Source organism: Arvicanthis niloticus, chromosome 2 (genome assembly GCF_011762505.2).
Source record: "Arvicanthis niloticus isolate mArvNil1 chromosome 2, mArvNil1.pat.X, whole genome shotgun sequence".
Classification (NCBI taxonomy): Eukaryota; Metazoa; Chordata; class Mammalia; order Rodentia; family Muridae; genus Arvicanthis; species Arvicanthis niloticus.
Window position 1 is genome coordinate 7,782,678 of NC_047659.1, and position 13,818 is coordinate 7,796,495.

A 13,818-nucleotide genomic window follows, 5' to 3' on the forward strand; every position below is an offset into this window, starting at 1 on the left:
AAGGAGCCATCAGCTCTTGGAGCCTGGTAGTGGGTGGGCTCTGTATGCGTGCCCTGTCAATAGATCAGCTTCACGGTCGCACCCTGCCCACATGAAGATCCACCCATCCTGGAGACTATAGAAGCTGTTTTAACGGTATTTTTGCCACACACACACACACACACACACACACACACACACACACACACCCCTCAGCTCCTGAGGCTCGTCCTTTTCTCCTCAAGGAGAAGATTCTGAGCATAGCTGACCTCAGATTGACTGAGGACATTTCAAGTGGACAGACAGTAGGTACTCACTGAAGCTCTGCCTGGGGCTTCTGTGAGCAGGGCTGGGTTTTAGCCAGCATGGAGGGGAAACTGTAGGAGACCCTTGGTGACAGAGGGGAGAGGCTGAGAGCAATGGGCCCATGTCTGTCAGGTCCCTCCCTCCCCTGAAAACAACCAGTTAAGCAGGCGTGTGTGTGTGTGTGTGTGTGTGTGTGTGTGTGTGTGTGTGTCCACTGCTGAGCTCAGGGTTCTGACAGCCCCATGGGCTCCTGAGCAGGGGGAATCCAGTCCCCTCATTGGTGTATAGCAACTGGGCTGTCTTCCCCCACCCAATCTTCTGAAGAGTCAAAGTGTCTACTGTGGAGTGTAAGGACCACATGCTTTTAATCCTGGAGCTTGGGAAACAGAGGAAAGAGAATCTCTGTGAGTTCCAGGCGAGTCAGGGCTACGTAGTGAGAACTCTGTATGAAACATAAATACACAGCCAGGCAGAGGTGGTGCACACCTTTAGTCTTGGTGCTTGGGAGGCAAAGGCAGGCAGATATTTGTGAGTTTGAGACCAGTCTGGTCTACAGAGTGAGTTCCAGGTCAGCCAGGACCACACAGAGAAACTCTGTCTCAAAAACAAAACAAAACAAAACAGAGAGAGAAGAGAGAGAAAGAGAGAGAGAGAGAGAGAGAGAGAGAGAGAGAGAGAGAGAGAGAGACTGCAGCCCATAACTTCACAGATGCACCTGCAGCTACAATGGCAGCATGGTCAGGTGAATGAGGTAGGGGACAATGGACAGTTCTGCCCTAGAGCTTGGAGCTAACACCAATGAGCTGCACAGTCGGTCCTCATGTCCCATCCTCATAAACACACAAGGTGCTTGGCCTGGCCAGGGCATGTTTGTAATGGTCCCTCTCCCCAGGGAGTGGGCTTCAAACTTTCCATCACAATCCCTGTACTCCCTCCTCCTGCAGAGCCCAACAGCAGTCTGCACTCTGGACTCCTGGGAAGGGGCTGCTAGGCTCTGAAGGAGCCTGAGTTTCCAGCTGGCTGCATTCCACCAGCAGAGAAGCTCAGGGCCCTTCCTAAGGTCTCACAACTGACTGTCTAGAGTGACCTCCAACCTCAGGTACCCAGAACCCACCCATCCTGGATTAGGGGAACATGGAGGCTGGGGTTTGACTGAAGAATTCGGTCCTATATCCTCCCCAGGTTGGCATAGGAGATATACCATCACCCACCCTCTTCCCAGGATACATAGAGTCAGCCTTGTCCTTTTGCCTTGCAGGGAATGGAGAGGCCTCTTAGGCCCCACTGCTTTGCTCACTCCAACCCTCCCATCCCCGATCCCTCACCCTGCTGGAAAGTAAGGAACTCTCGCCAGGACCCTCAGCCCTTGGCTCAGTTCCTCCTCCAGCTGTGTATCTCTGGCCTGTGACACTCTGTGAACTGGCCTGACAGCTCTACACAAACAAACCCAGCTTAGGGTGAGGTGGCCACCCTGCCTCGCAGTCTCTAGGAGCACAGAGGTCCTCACGAAGCTGCAGAGCCTAGAATCTGGGTTCCAGGTAGGCAAGACAAACTAGCCATGATCCTCTCTCCCTGGATCCCAGGCTGGGCTTTGACTGGATCCCCTGGTGGCCACAGGCCATAGCCATGGACTGCAGGAAAGCAGCCGGTGGCCATTTGGCTTTGATTGCACAACCCTGATGCTGGAAGCCAGAGCAAACATCTGTTCTTAAGGCCAGCCCAGCACCTATCCCCCACTTCTGGCAAAAGCCCCCTTGATTACCCCATGGGGAACTTTCCAATATGTACAGCCTGGGAGGGGTCCTGCCTATCCAGATGCTCTGACCATCCTTGCTAAGGAGCTAGCCTGTGGCTATGCTTGGTCAGCAGCCATTCCCTGAGATTCCTTGTCTTGATGGATGGGGCTTGACTCCTGCCTCTCCATCCCTCTTTTCTTCTTTCTTCGAGTTCCTCCTTTACTAGCTATGAAACCCTTTCCTGAAAAAGGTAAAGAGCCGGTCGGTGGTGACGCACGCCTTTAATCCCAGCACTTGGGAGACAGAGGCAGGCAGATTTCTGAGTTCGAGGCCAGCCTGGTCTACAGAGTTAGTTCCCAGGACAGCCAAGACTACACAGAGAAACCCTGTCTCAAAAAACAAAAACAAAACAAAACAAAAAAAAAAAGGAAAAAGGTAAAGAGATCCCTTTCTCAGAAGAGTGGACACACAGCTGGTTAGATTCTAGGTGCTAAGCCTGCTTTGCCTCATTAGAGGTGTGGCCATGGGCAGGATACCTGTCCCTGGGCCTCATTTGCACATCTGCACATCAGAGCTTGTCGCTCACAATGGTTCATCAGCATATAACCCATGCCTGCTTTGAACATTGAGGCCACACAGATAGGAATGTCCACTGCCTAGGGCCTTTCTACCTTGACCCCAGAGATCTGTGATATGGTTAGTGAAAGAGACCAGCTGAGGATGCCTTGGTAACTTCTGTAGTGTGCTGGGGTCATGGGGATCAGAATACTATTCCCTAGTCTGCCTAAGGCCAGCACAGGAGTGACTTCATAGAGTAGCTGTCTCCTCTCGAAGCCAGTGGACTTCATACAAGGATGGAGGCCTAAGGCCTCGAACAGATTAGGCAGGCACTCCAAAGATAAGTTACACTCAAACCTTTTTTACTTTAAAAAATTATTTTGATGTGTGTGTGTGTGTATGTGTGTGTGTTTGTACCATGACTCAAATATAAAAGTTAGAGAACAACCTGGGGTAATCTGTTCTTGCCTTCCATTAACTGGGTCCTGGAAACTGAACTCATACTTGGCAGCCCCTTTATCCATGGGCCACTTGGCTGAATGAAAGCATTGTAGGCAGAATCTAAGTTGCCCAAACGGGCCTTGAAAATGTGACACTGGGGTTCTAGGCTTGTGCCGCTAGGCCTGGCTCTTTGATACAATTTTATTAAAAGTTTTGTCTGTAGCTGGGTGTGGTAGCGAGTGCCTTTAGTCCCAGCACTCTGGAGACAGCCTGTAACAGCCTAGTATGAGTTCAGTTTCCAGGACCCAGTTAATGGAAGGCAAGAACAGATTACCCCAGGTTGTCCTCTAACTTCTCTACTTAAATCATGGTACAAACACACACACACACACACACACACACACACACACACACACACACAGAGGCAGGTGGATCTCTGTCTGTTTGAGTTCAGCCTAATCTATAGAGAAAGTGCCAAGACACCCAGCGGTACAGAGAGAAACCCTGTTTGTTTGTTTGTTTGTTTGTTTGTTTGTTTGTTTGTTTTTCGAGACAGGGTTTCTCTGTGTATCCCTGGCTGTCCTGGAACTCACTCGGTAGACCAGGCTGGCCTCGAACTCAGAAATCCACCTGCCTCTGCCTCCCAAGTGCTGGGATTAAAGGCGTGCGCCACCACCGCCCGGCGAAACCCTGTCTTGAAAAAACCAAAAAAGAAAGTTTTGGATATTTATTCAGACCTAAATAATATCTTCCTCCATCTCTATTAGAGAGAGAGAGAGAGAGAGAGAGAGAGAGAGAGAGAGAGAGAGAGAGAGAGAGAGAGAGAGAGAGAGAGAGAGAGAGAGAGAGAGAGAGAGAGAGAGAGAGAGAGCAGTTATAAGGTGAAAGAATAAAAAACAGTTTGCATGTCAGCCCTCACCAAGGCCACAGACCCTCAGCTGTCTGGATTGGTCACTGGTGGCCACACTCAGGTTCCACAGCCCTAGGGTGCTTATTCAGCATTATCCCATGTCAGCTCATGCACCCCAAGAGAATAGTATCTACAACAGAAATGGCAGTGTGTACCCTAAGCTCTGGGTCATGGCTTTACTGGGGAAAATGTAACTGGACTACATTTCCCAGCATTCATTGCATATAGGCGTGACCACATATCTGAGCTCTGACCAATGGAATTGGTTTGGGAGGGAAGTGTCTCATCCCTCCCTTTTTATCCAGGAAATAAACATCCTTTCATGCTCTCTGCAGTTTTTTTCCTCCTATCCAGCTAGTGTAGATATTACAGCTACTACCAATCCCTAAGAACGGCAGGGACACCGGGAGCTAGGTCTTGCCCCTTCCCCTGCCAGCCCGTAGCTGTCTGTAACCGGAGCAATAGATGTGCTTTTATTTGGGGTTTGGGGTTTACCTTAGATTTCTTTCCTATTGCTGTGATAAAATACACTGGTAAAGTGAACTTAAGTCTGGTATTATAAGCCTGGCCAAGAATATGTAGCTGGGAGTTTATCGGACTCAGTGAGAAGCAACTGGTCAAAGTGCAGGGAATGTCTGGCCCTAAATAGAAGATTCCTCTCCCTCTCCCTCTCCCTTTTCCTTTCCCTCTCCCTCTGTCTCTCTGTCTCTCACACACACATCTATCATACACACACACACACACACACACACACACACACACACACTGGCATGCACGCATGCCTATGCAATGCATGCCTGCACTTGACTTGAATGTTGGAAAGAGTCTTCTTGGGAAGAAAGTTTTCATGGGAGAACAGAGGAGGGAGGGAGGGTAATGGAGATGAAAAAGTTGAAAAGGATTAAAATTCAAGATAGACACATATGAAATTGACAAAGAATAAAAAAAAAATAACCCCAAAATACTTTCTTTTAAAAGCAACCTAACAGAGAAAGGTTTATTTCGGCTCACAGTTGAAGGCACAGTCCATCAGAGTGAGGAAGTCAAGGCAGAAGCCGCTGGTCCCATCTCATCCACAAGCTAGTGTGCAAATCCCCCCTCCCCATTTCATATAGTCTAGGATCCCAGGGAGAGGGGGATTCCATTCACAAAGAAGTAAGTCTTCCCAACTCTGTCAACAGGAGCAGGATAATCCCCAGAAGGCACTTCCCTCACAGGGTTCTCTATCGCCTCGGTGCCTCTAACAAGGCATCTTTATTGTCTCTATCCAAGGAGGGTTTTGTTTGTTTGCTTGCTTGTTTGTTTGTTTTGTTTTCTTTTGTAGAAGGAACCCATTTTAGGCTCCCTGGAAGCTAGCACGATGTTCTGCCATCATCCTGGAGATCTGAAGCCAGAGATGGTCCACCTCTGGTTCTGGTCTACACAAAAGGCAAGCCTGTTCCCCAGGGCTCTGATTCCTGACCAGGGACTTGCCCTCGGCCCTCCCCTCAGGCTCTCACAATGTTTTGATGTTGCCTGGGACCAAAATTTGGGACAAAAATTTGATGGTTGTCTGGGACCAAAAGACTGGCATTCGGGGGTCAGAGATATACCTACTGTTTCTTTCTGACAAATAACTCCAGTCCTGGGGCTGGCTCTCTTCTGAGTACCCCCCTGCCCTGCAGAAGGAGGTGAGTAGCCAGCTATTGGAATCCTATAGTGTGGAAAGGCTGTGCCCAGAATCCCATTTTCCTAGGACACCTGGATCCCAGTAAGAGCATCTGTTGACTGCCTTTTCCTTCCTGCAGGAGGCTCCAGGGCCATGGAGGCCATGGATGGAGGGGCTCTGCCTAGCTCTGCACCCTGTTTTCCAGCTGGGAACAGAACCTGTCCTGGGGACACCATGGTCAATTACTGGACTATTCATTTCTGTTGTTTTGCAAAGTGAGCACATGATTTCAAAGGCATGTGGAAGTGATATTGAGACCCACTTTGCAGATGGGGATGCTGGGGCCTAAAAGGGTTGAGGTTCAGGACCGCAGAGACGGTAAGCAGAGACTGTGCAGTATTTTCTTGAAGATGGAGGTAGGTCTCTGCTCCTTACAGGCAGGAAGGTGGGAAACCCTCTGCCCGGCTTCTAGTGCTGCCCATCACAGAGAAGACCACTCTCTTTTTAAGGCAGGTTCTTATGTAGTCCAGGCTGGCTTTGAATTTTCTAAGTAATCAAGGGTGGACCCTCATCCTCCTGTCTCCCCCCCCCCCCCCGGCTTGGCTTCCAGGTGTGTGCCGCAGTGCCTGGTCTATGTGGTGCTGTGCATCAACCCCAGGCCTGCTCATGTTGGTCAAGGGCTCTATCTACTAAGATGCACCCCCAGCCCCTCCCCACTTTCAATAGCTAAGTGGGCCTGTCACCTGCCCCAGAGCCATGGTTATCTTCCTAATAACAACCATAACAGCAGCAAGTCTATTTGCTGTGTGTGCAGGGCCCCACACAAAGCCACCCACACCCTACACTTCACTGACCCCTCCCACTGGCCCCAGAAAGAGATGCTCTGATGACCCCATTCTATGGATGGGCATGTTGAGGTCCTCTTCTGAACCAGGTCCAGCAGTAAATGTTAGGCTTCCCAGCCAGTAGCATGGAGGAGAAAGCTACTAGGGAGGAACAGGAGGCTGGCTCTCCCAAGAGCTCAAATGCCTTCTCTCCTCTGCTCCCCACTTGTGGGCCCTTGACCCCCACTGTACCCCAACCTGCAGCTCATCCTTTCCATCTCTGCTCCCAAGCACAGAAGGAATCGGCAGCTTGGGGTGCTGCGTGCTCGCTCTATCCAGGTCCTATCGGGATCGCTGCTTCTCTGGTTGTGTGCTCACTTTGCAAAACAGCAGAATTTATAGCGCAAGTAATTGATCTGGGTGTTCCTGCCTCCCGCCATCTCGCTGGGTCTCCTAATTCCCTTCTCCTCGTTTTTTCCTCAGCCTTCTTCTCAGCACACCATCTGTGGTGTCAGAGAATAGGAAGCCAAAAAGGGAGGGGAAGGTTCCAGCCCCAGATCTGCCAATTAAGAGTCAGACAAACCTCAGTTTCCCCATCTACCAAATGGAGGACCTGATGGTGCTCCTAGGGCGTTAGGCCTGGGGTGCTGGACCCGAGTGACCATTTCCTTCCCCAGAGTCACTCCAGGAGGTGCAGGTACGACTGAGACCCACTTTATGGATGGGAACATTGTGGCTTTCAGAGCTTGGTGGTTTAGGGTCCCAGTGCTGGTAAAGTGACCTGGACTTACATCCAGGCCTCTGTGGCCACGATCCTAAACCGGAAGTCACATTACCCTTCTACCACCAAAGAGAAGCGGGCATGATGGGACCCTGGCCCTGTCCTGGCTGACGGGTTTCTCTTTCTCTGTGGCCAAGCATGGGTATGAGGCAGAGTGTTGAGGCACAAGGGGAATTCTTTAAGATGTAGAGTCTTAATGATTTCTATCCCTCAGCGCTGGCCTCTCCAAAATCTCCTGTATGGCCTGGGGCCTCCTGGGAGGCCCATACAGCCTTCTAGAACAATCCATAAAAGGATTTCAGGCGGCATATCACTGGTCTTTCCCATGGCAGGTGACTTAGAAGGGTCCAGCGTGCCTGGCATGGCCTGGCCCTGCAAAACTGGGCTGCCCCTGCAAAGCCTCTCCTGAGCCCTCTGGGGCAGCCTCTGGGCCCCTTTCTGTTCGGTTTGTGAGGTGATTGCTTTTCAGGGGTCACTGGCTTGTGTAATCCCCTCCACTCTCCGTTTAGCTCTGTCCCTCTCTTAGCCACCAACAGGTTTGTTTCCATTCCATGCCGCAACCTCTCCAGGCCAAGGCCATCTTCTCTCCCATAGCTGTGCATCCGAGGGCGCCTAGGCCTTGTGCAGCAGCCGGGCTTCGTCCTGGCCGGGTCCTTAGCTGGTGACAGAAGCCGTTTTGTCCTTGCTTTGGAGCTCATCCTCGGTGGCCGCCTGCTCGCGCCTGGCTGGAGGAGAGATGAGCGCAGGCTGGAGGGCTGCAGGCAGCGGCTTTCAGAACAAACAGAATTTTTTTTTGCAACTAGAGGGGGAAGCACAGAGCTAAAAATAAAACGAAAAGATCAGTATCTGTCAGTCTGACAGCTGATTGGCTGCTCGGAGATGCATATAATTACCAGCAACTGGCGCTGGGTAGGCGAAGCCCGGAGAAACTGCTGAGATGAGGTTAGGATTTAACCTTTAAATTCTGGAGCCACCGGAAAGCTAGGGGAGACGACCGGCGTCGGTGCTAATGAGGCTGGGGGGCGGGGGCCGGGGGCACCGAGTCGGGGTCAGGTCCCCGGGCTCCCCCGAAGGCCCGGGGAACCCTCAGCCCGCGCCTCCACCATCAGACTGGGAGTGCCTCTGATTGGGCGGTTCGGGGGCGGTGGGCCTTCTCCCCGCCCAGCTGGGGGTGGTGTCTTCCGGGAAGTTGAGGGGTCGCACCTGGGAGGGAGGGGGAACTATCCGGGGCTCTGGGGGTTCCAGGCCTCTCCCTTACTGACCCTGTCCCCACCCACATTCCTCCATCTCTCTGCCTAGAACTAGTAGGATTTTCTTTGGGTTTTGCTGCCCACCCCTTCAGCTCCTCTTCACCTCCATCCCAACTTCCTGTCCCTGGTCTCTAGTCCCTTCCTTCCAGATCTGGACAGGGCACACTCAGGTTGGTCCTAGGTTTCTCTGGAGATAGGCCAAAGCTGCAGGACCAGAGGGGTGCTGCTATCCTCCTCCCTGAACCTCAGTTTTCCTCCTATGTAAAATGGGGTGGTAATGGTAGAGCCTGCTCTATGTCTTTACAAGTACAGGGATTTTGCAACCCATGGTTCCCCTTGATTATCCAACCCAAACCAGGGACCAGAGATTCTGGTTTCCCCATGTGTGAGCTCATGTAAGGATCTGCCCTGACCCAGCGTGTCCTTGGAGACACAGTGAGCCCCTGCACCTCTTGGGTGCTTCCAGCAGCTCCTGCTACCTTCCGTATCCCCGTCTCCCCTGCCCCTCCAATGAGCATCTTCTCTGGGGAGTCTCTCATGCCCCAGCCATCCTGCTGCAGCCTCTGGGTTCCTGATTCACAGTCAGACTGTGAGCCCCATGAGAACAGAAACCACAAAAGCCAGCCTGTGGCCCTCAAAAGGAAATATCCGATTCCTTGCTCTGTGGTCCACGAAGCCAGACTGGGGCAGGGAGGCAGCTACAGACTTGAAGCAAGCAGAAGCCTCAGGTGATAGCAACCATCCATCCTCAGCCCTGTAGGGTGGGGGGCTTCTTATACAACACCGGGAGGATGCCACCCTTGGGCTGGGAAGATGCACAGTGCCTGGGGGGTGGGGAGGAAGGAGTAGCTCACACTTGACCTGGTTCCTGATGGTGATCACCCCACAAAGATCTCTGCAGTCCCTACAACACCCTAGCAAGTGTTGTGTTATTGACCGTCTATAGATGGGAAAACTGAGGCAAGGAGCCCAGCAAGGCTTGAGAGTCCCCAGACTAGAGCCACCTAGGCCTCGTCTCCCTGGCTGTGTGATGAAAATGAAAGGGAATCTGAGGGATAGAGAAGGGGCTGGAATAGCTATCCTGAGACCTTCCAAGCCTAGTGAGACAGGGGGGTCTTGATTTAAACAGTTTCTCCGCGTGATTTCCAGTGTCATAAGCTGTGACAGTCCTGTAATTGCCCCCCACCCCACCCCACAGCCCTGTTATTTCTTATTCTAATGAAGACTGCAACAGGGTGACAGGTGACAGCTTCCCGTGGGACATCTGGGCACCCAGTGCCTGCCTTAGCTTTGGCTTGGAGGGTCATCCTGAGCAGATGTCACCAGCCCCAGAGCCCATCCTCACCCCTGTGTTAATCACCACTACTTCCTTTCAGTCCCCAGCCCCAGCCCCAGCCCTGTTGGCCAACAAAGAGTCATGGAGGGTAGCCCACTTGCCAGGAGGCAGCCCTAGACTTGTCTGTCTGGAGAACCCAGCTTCTGACAGCTATGTGACATAGCTGCTTGAGACCACCCATCCCTTTGACTGGTACCTGCCCGACTCCCCTTCCAGAGCTCTCTTACCCCAATGGTTTCCTTGCTTACCTGGAAATTGTTGGAAGTTGACCTTTGCATGTGCTTATGTATGTGGCGTGTGTGTGTGTGTGTGTGTGTGTGTGTGTGTATGTGTGTGTGTAGGGGTATGTGCCTATGTGTTCAAGGGTACATGTGCATATGCGTTTACACAGAGACTAGAGGTGTCTGCCTCAATTACCCGCTGCCTTGTCCTTTCAGACAAGGGCTCTCACTGAGCCTGAAGCTCACCGCTCAGCTTAGGGATCTGTTTGCCTGCCTCCTCCACTAAAGTCACTGCTGCTCCAGGCTGTTACGTGGTGCCAGAGATCCAAACTCAGGCCTTCACGGTTACACAGCAAACCCTCTCCTCAGCCCTGCCGTTTTTGCGTGTGACCCAATTTAATTTCTATCTTTGTCACTGTGATTCCCATTTACAGAAATGTTGGCAGTGTGTCTGGCCTTGCTGTATGGTTACTGGCCAGGGTCACTCACGCATACGCGCTCTTGCCGTGGCTTGTCTCTGAGGGGATCTCCGAATCTGGGGTGAGTGGTGGCTGGAGACTGGGAGAACCAGAGATGATGGAGCAGCAACCTTGGAGCCTCACTTCACCTCTTGGAGCCTTGGCTTCTTTCTTTTCAACATGGAGACGGGTTGATGGGAATTGGATTCACTCCTGAAAAGTGTCTTGCTGGCTGTCTGGTTTGTAAGAACCATGGCGACATCACAGTGCCTGGGGACAGGGAAAGGGTTTGACCATCATGAGGCCTTAGGTGTGTCATTGAGGAACCTCACAGGGCACACGTGCAAACTAGGGCAGCTGTGCCATCAGTGACTGACTGTGATGTGATATAGGCCAAGGCCCTCAACCACATAGCACGTGGCTGACCAATCATAGCTGCCTGTGACCAGCCCTCCTGGGCTGGAGCTTTTGCAAGTCGGCCTTCATACTGATCAAGTATATGGCCATGTCTTTTTGTCAGTGGGCAGGGCAGATTGAAGCAGGCCTGGGCCTGGGTCTGCCTTTCAGGATTCTGGGCTGGGGCAGGGTGGGGCCTTGGCTGCCCTTCTCTTCCCTTCTCTCAGGCCCAGTGCTGTGCTGGCCACTGTGTTCTTGCTTGGGAAAGGGAGTTAGAAAGATGTCCGTCTCCAGGTCCTTATCCTCATGCTTCAAGAAAAGGTGGCTGTGGTGTTGGTGTTGGTATGCTGATGGTGGTACGATATGATGCTGGTATGCTGGTGGTATGGTATGTTGCTGTGGTGATGGTAGTAATATTATGTGTTTTGAGACAGAGTCTCACTGTGTAACCCAGGCTGGTCTTGAACCAGCCAAGGCCCCATCCTGTCTGAGCCTTCCCAGTGTTAGATAACGGGCATGTGCCACTAAGCCTTACTGAGAAGTTTTTTTCAAAAGCCTTTCTAAAGCCCACCCAGGGTCTGAATACCTGCTTACAGCCCAGAGGCATGGGGAAGGTCAGAGAGGGTGGCTTAGACTGTTGGCATGTGTGGGCGCTGTCTTAGCTACCGTTCAGTTGCAGGGATAAGACACACTGACCAGAGCAACGTCAGGAAGGAAGGGTTTACTTTGGCTCACAGTAGAGCATGCTGGGAAGTCAAGCTAGCAGGAGTTTTCGGAGCTGATCACATCCGTTCACAATCAGGAAGCAGAAGGCCATGAACACAGAGTGAGACTCTTTCTCCACTTTATAAAGTCAGAGGGTGGGTCTCCCCACTCCCACCCCCCACAAGCCTGCTTAGAGGTCTATCTCCCAGGAGACTTTTCATTCTGTTGAGATGACAATTTATGCTAATCCTCTACCTGCCCAGTTTGGCCTCACAATGTCCCTGGGAGTGTAGTGATGGGGACTTCCATGTCCCAGACTTGAAGGACCAGCACATGGCACTGTAAAGGTCCCACTGTGTGAGAGCTGGGGCTGCTGTGCTCGAGCCCTGCCCCTCTGCTGCAGAGCACAACCCTGAGCTTGGCAGGGAGGACAGCACTGGAGTTTTGAGCTGAGGTTTTGTGGCTATAAACAGGAAATAAGCATGTCTCTGCCCTAGAAGACGTACTTCCTGGGAGCAGAGACTAGCTGGAGCAATGGCTTAGTGGTTGAGAGACAGCTTGTGGAGATTTGCAGAGGATTGTGACTCCGTTCCCAGCACCCACAGCAGGCACAAACACCTGTACATTAGAGACTCTGATACCCTCTGGCTTCCACAGGCATCTGCATGCGTGTGGTACATAAACTTACAGGACCTCACACATAGACACAAAATTAGAAATTTAATTTGGACAGGGTGTGATGGCATGTACCTATAACCCCAGCACTTGGGAGGCAGAATCAGAACTCTGTGAATTCAAGGCCAGCCTGGACTATATACCAAGTTCTAGGCCATTCCTGGCTACATAGAGAGATCCTGTCTTTTTTTTTTTTTTTTTTTTTAAAGTAGGGCTAGGCCTGGTGGTGCAAGCCTTTGATCCCAGCACTCAGGAGGCAGAGACAGGCCAATCTCCATGAGTTTGAGGCCAGCCTGGTCTACATTTAGAGCCAGCTCCATGATGGCCAGGGCTGCACAGAGAAACCCTGTCTAAAAATCAAAAACAAAATTTCTGTCTGGCACAGTGACACGAGTTCTTTGTCACAGTGGATGGAATCCATCACTCACTCCCAAAGTGGGGTCCAGCGGGGTCCAGTTGACTCACCCTTCCTGTGGTCTCCTGGCATGAGAATTGTGTGTCTGTTGTTAGTACATGTGTGTGCATGTTTGTGTGTGAGTGTGTATGTATAAGGAGGTTAAAGGTGAACAATGGGTGTCTTCCCCAATCATTCTCCACTGTGTGTGTGTGTATGTATGTGAATGTGTGTGTATGTGTGTGTGTATGTTATGTGTGTGTATGTGTTATGTGTGTGTGTGTTATGTGTGTGTGTATGTGTGTGTATGTTATGTGTGTGTATGTGTGTGTGTGTGTGTGTGTGTGTGTGTGTGGCCCTGTGGTCTTGGGACCACAGGATAAGCCAACTGAAACTCCAGTTGGGAATTCACTCTGGGAATAAATGACCACCAGGGTAACCCTGGCTGGCCTAGAACTCACCAAGATCCACCTGCTTCTGCCTCCAGAGAGCCAGGATTAAGGGTGTGTACCACTATGCCCAGCCTCCACCCTACTTTTTGAGAGAGGGTTTCTCACTGAACCTGCAGCCATTAACCAGCTGTCCAGACTGTGCAGCCATCTCTAGGTGTCTTCCTGCCTCAGCCTTCCCAGAGCTGAGATCATAGCTGTATACACTGCCATGCTTGGATTTTTTTTTTTTTTTTAAATATAGATGCAAGGGAATCCACTCAGCTCTTCATGCTCGTGACAAGTACTTCCCCGAACCTCTCGTCAGCTCCAGCAGTCCTTTTAAAGTATGTTTATTTATTTATTTACCTGTGTGGTGGCAGGCCCGTGTTATAGCATGCATGTGGAGATGGGAGGACAGCTTGCTGGAGTCGGTTCTCTCCTTCCACCATGCTCCAGGGATTGAACTCGGGTCCTTGGCCTTGGCAGCAAGTGCCTTTACCCACTGAGCCACCTTGCCTTTCCCTGAGAATCATCTCTTAAGAAGCTACTGCAGCCTTCTCCCTAGCGGCTTCTCAGGTGCTCGGACGTGACTTTCTGTTTGGGATGGAGAAGACATAGCCTCAGGATCATGGTCTCTGGGCACCTCTATCATAGAAAGAGGAGGCGCTTTGGGTTGAGGGAGAGGGCAGTTGTCAGTCATTGGCACGTACCCCATGCCTAACATACTTCTGAACCCACTTATGACCTCTCTGAACTCTTCTGGCAAGTG

The 13,818-nt window shown here is 51.5% G+C and overlaps 1 long non-coding RNA gene across 1 annotated transcript; it reads left to right on the plus strand.

The window, feature by feature from the left end:
* Nucleotides 1–7,936: 7,936 nt before the first annotated feature.
* Nucleotides 7,937–10,672, plus strand: LOC143441256 (uncharacterized). Its single transcript, XR_013108481.1, has 2 exons — nucleotides 7,937–8,125; nucleotides 10,207–10,672. It is a non-coding gene; the product is annotated as an uncharacterized LOC143441256 (long non-coding RNA).
* The last annotated feature ends 3,146 nt before the right edge of the window (nucleotides 10,673–13,818 follow it).